At 33.3% G+C, this 5,000-nt stretch overlaps 1 long non-coding RNA gene across 4 annotated transcripts in view; it reads left to right on the top strand.

Annotated features, from left to right (window-relative positions):
- The window catches only part of LOC137630434 (uncharacterized), a 219,629-nt gene that overhangs the window by 133,374 nt on the left and 81,255 nt on the right, over positions 1 to 5,000 (top strand). The gene's annotated exons all lie outside the window — the stretch shown is intronic.

Below are 5,000 nucleotides of genomic sequence, written 5' to 3'. Positions count from 1 at the left end.
AAATAGGCTAAAACGTGATTATTTAACTTTTGAGATTTGTAAAAGGGTACAGAACCTAATAAACCCACCTAACCTAACCTAGTAGTTACCAGGTCACAACCCCTAGCCGAGGGGCAAGCCCCCCGGACCCCCCCTTCCCAGGTCACAACCCCTAGCCAGGGGCCCCCCGGATCCCCCTTCCCAGGTCACAACCCCTAGCCGGGGGCCCCCCGGATCCCCCTTCCCAGGTCACAACCCCTAGCCGGGGGTCCCCCGAATCCCCCTTCCCAGGTCACAACCCCTAGCCAGGCACCCCCCGGACCCCCCTTCCCAGGTCACAACCGCTAGCCGGACACCCCCTTCCCAGGTCACAACCGCTAGCCGGACACCCCCTTCCCAGGTCACAAACTAAAAGTAAATCACAAATAAATCCTTAGATTCTGATAAAGTAAATCGCAATTAGATCCTTACATTATGAAGAAGTAAATCACAACTAATTCTTTATCTTATGATTGACATCGTCGCCTTTTTGTTTTCTTGGCAATCATTACAAAAGCTTTGCAGTAAAAAATGTGCTGGCCTGCCCTGAAAATTAAGTCAGAATCGGACCTTTGAGGCCTTATTTCGCTGTTATTTTTTTTATTTCACATGAGTAACAATAGCTTTACACTAAACGGAGAGCATTTCCATCATAATCAATTGCCGACATAAACGAAATTGCACTAAATTTCGAAATAGATTGATATTCACTCTTCGAGACATCTTTACGAGATGGTGGTTAACTTAAAACTGAAGGCGAAGGTGGGAAAAATGACTGTTGTAGAACAACATCCGGGAACTTATGAAGAAGTAATTGTAAGCTGTTAATTGGTTTAAAAAAACCACCTGACAAATACGTCATTGTAAATGCACAGAAAGCTCCGCAATCCATGGGAAAAACACATGCGCAATAAGTCCACTCCAGTCTCTCAAATGTAAACAACGGACTTAGAGTGAAAAACATACTTCACATTTAAATCGACTGATATGTAAGTTATTATGCCCCAGCCCACATTAAACATATAGAGAAAAACAACAAACTAGCCAGCACTCTCCTATTTCTTATAGCGAATTACATTTTCGCTAGCAATTAAACTATCATATATCAACCTGCTTTTTTAATGTATCAATTTTAGAGTTAAAAAGTAAAGATGTGTCTGGATATTTTGCTGAAGATCCCAAAAGAATTGTTTTCTTTCAAATTCAGTCCCCAATCTTTCATTCTCTACCAGATAAAAAAAAGAATGCGATGATTGTTCATTCCACACTTGGTTTCCTATCTCATTTAGCTTTTTTTTTCTGCTTAACCTTTGTTACAGATTAGTTTTAAATAGTTTCCCATCCCAAACGTTTGGGTCAAATGATCCATATTTCATAAATCAAATTAGATTAATCATGTTTGGAAAAAAATTGTTTATCTCTGATTTTGAAGTCATCACTGACGTCATATGCGATAATCTCATGAAAGAAAAATTAAAATGAAATATGCAGTTCAAGTACTAATTCCGTTCAATTAAAAGATCAAAGCATAATTTCCCCCTTTGAACAATCAAATTTGTCCAACTTTATATCGATATCTTAATATAGAACTAGATGATTACAAAACAAAAAAGTGATGAGCTGTGAATAATATTTTTACTGAGTTGGTTGTCTGAAACATATGTATATTATCGAAATTAACCAAGAGGCTATTTCAAGAAGAGATAAGTGTGATGAATTTCAGAGCCGAAACGCTATTCTGGCTGTTAAGAACATATGGGTATTTTGTAAAATCGGTTGGTTTATATATATATATATATATATATATATATATATATATATATATATATATATATATCTATATTTATATATATATATATATATATATATATATATACTGTATATATTGTATATATATATATATATATATTATATATATATATATATATATATATATATATATATACATATAAATGTGTATGTATATATGTATATATAGTAGCACTTATAGAATTGGCAATGTTACTACATTAGGTGAAAGTGTTTGTGGTAGCTCTAGCCCTGCTGATTATCACCTATTTTCATAACTCATATCATCTAATGATTTTGACCGTCTTTTGGCTCAACTTTTAAATAGGTATGCTGAAGGCAAGAATTTGCTCCCTAATTTACCTTGACCTTCGCAAAGGCCTTGGAGCATATAACGTCGTTCTTACAAATTCCAGTGCTGTACAGAAATCTATTGATAAAGAAGCCTTGATTTTAGTGCTACCTTCAAAGGCGTATGTTTTCAAACTCAACTAGTTGGGACTTGGTGGGTCTTTTCTTGGCATCATTGTTTATCTTCTTAAGTAATAAATTGCAAAATGTTGCTGTTGATTGGGCACCATAGTAAATACATGAATGACATATCTCGTGTTCCCCAAGGTAGTGTTCTTGGCCCATAACTTTTCATACTATATACACATGACATGTTGCATAAGATTTTTCATAATTCTGATCATCCTTTGCATTCATATCTTCCCAGACTGCACCAACCTGAACGTATGCAGTTAATTCTAAGTCTTGCTTTGTCCATCATAAGGCTCAACAATACACAGGTGCAAGAAAAAGGTCAAAGGGTTTGGCTATTGGATATATGCATGACATACAATATGCGCAACAGAACTGTGTTCTTTGTGTGCGAGAAAAGTTCAATATTTTAGAATTTTTATTCCAACTGTGACCAGATTGTGAAATGATCTTCCTAAACTGTCAGTTTAATCTGTTCAAACTTGCAGCTAATGTTTTTATGCTGAACAGATTGACATCAGTCTCTCTCTTGATAGTTTATTATATCACAAATCTATTTTAACGTTGTTGCTGATCTTAGAATATTATATATTCTTTATTCATTACTTCTCAATATATAGATTATTTGTTTCCTTATTTCTTTTCATCACCGAGCTATTTTCTCTGTTGGAGCCCATAGGCTTGTAGTATCCTGCTTTTCCAGTTAGGGTTTTAGCTTAGGTAATAATAATAATAATAATAATAATAATAATAATAATAATAATAATGATATATGCAATTATATATATATATATATATATATATATATATATATATATATATATATATATATATATATATATATATATATATATATATAATTTTCATTGAAGGCGATAGCCTTAGTGGCCTTAATATGCTTCCTGCAGGAATCTTCATATTCCTTAAACTTCTTCAAGTTTTCAGACGTAATTCTTTAGTTTATGAACGATGATTATTTTTTTTTCTTCATACTTTATTCACTACATCACTGTTTCGACAAAACTTTGTCTTTATCAAGTTATTTCTGGTTTCCATAAGTTTACAATTCCTTTTATACATCAGCTTCTACAAATATTATGATTAATTATGTTGAGGTTATTCTAAAGAAATTAAAAATTCTAAAAATTAAAAAGTTAATAAAGAAAAGGTGAAAATTCAGAGATTCTTAGATTATGAAGAGGATAATGGTTGATTATATACTTATATATACGTATATAATATATATATATATATATATATATATATATATATATATGTATATATAAATTATATATATATAAATTTTATATATATATAAATTTTATATATATATATATATATATATATATATATATATATATATGCATATATATGTGCACCCATGCTAGATGCACGCTTGGACTTACACCACCCAACAGTTTATCCATATAGCTTTCTGCTTGAAGGGAGCGTATAATTAAAATCTTTCTGTATGTTTAAAGTTGATGCCTGGAGGGCGGTACTTACAGCTTCAGCTATTATAAGTCTGCCGTAGTTGTTCTCCTTGTGAACGATGTGGGTCCCATCAATTAATTCCTTCAGGAAGAGTTTCCGGTCGTGGACATCAATATAGTGTTGGTTTATCGCCCCCTGATTTCTGTGGGCCAGCATCCTTCTTCGGACTGTTGTGGTAGTGTGTCCAATACAGTCTTTTCTGTGAGATTTAAACATCTCAGATCATGAAAACTTATCGACTACGTTGGTGCACGCTTCCTTTGATCCTTTTGTGGTGGTATTGTTTTTCATCATAAGACTTGCAGTCAGGTTGGGTTTGCTATATATCATAAGTTTTACTTTCTAGTAAGGGGCTTTTGTTGACACACTTTGATTGAAGATTCCTCGCAATGTCCGAGTTTCATCTTTGAAGGCCGAACCAAAGCTAAGGTGGTGGTAGATGGCAAGTTTTTTTGTCTACGCCTTTTCAAGTTTTGCTGTGGGTGAATGCTCTGTTTACGTAAGCCCTCATTACTAACTTTTTGGATGCTTCTGGGCATTCACCTCAGGCATTTAAGCATCGTCTAAAATAAAACAATTTCTCATATTGTCAAATTGTACAATACAACGATTTTTCATAGGGATTTAAGGGGCTATTGCAATATTACAAGTTGGTGTACATTATGATGTAAGTTGAAACAGTTTTGTACTGTCATATATATAAAGATAAGGACATTTTCTTTGCCATTAAACAACATATTCCTCAACAGCCTACAATAAAATTCAACTATTTACCATTCTGACGTTCATATCAATTCAGTCACAAAACGCAAGTAGAGTGAAAAGTAATAATGTATGATATATTTCAATAAGGAAGGTTTTTTTTCTCCACAACCAGATGGCGTGCTCACCCAACATCTCGCTTGTAATTTCAAACAACTTAATGGCTTCAGGGAGCGTCTTAATCTATGTCATGTGGTGTTAATGCTACGATTCTTGCTCAAGGAAACTGCGGTTGTCGTTTTATTACAAGGACTGATCCTTTCTTCATTAAATGCATCTTCTATGTTAATACTACTATAAATCTGAATAATATTATCAAAAGTTTATCTGTTTTAAACGGAATTCAGCAAAGTTGCCTTTATCATATTACTCTAAACAAATATTCTGTTATATTCCAGATTTGATTTATATATAGAATACTTTTGTGTAAAATAGATTGAAAAATGCCTATCAAG

The sequence above is a fragment of the Palaemon carinicauda genome, chromosome 38, assembly GCF_036898095.1.
Source record: "Palaemon carinicauda isolate YSFRI2023 chromosome 38, ASM3689809v2, whole genome shotgun sequence".
Classification (NCBI taxonomy): domain Eukaryota; kingdom Metazoa; phylum Arthropoda; class Malacostraca; order Decapoda; family Palaemonidae; genus Palaemon; species Palaemon carinicauda.
The sequence above is the reverse complement of the archived record's forward strand: the minus strand, read 5'-3'. Positions and strand labels throughout refer to the sequence as shown.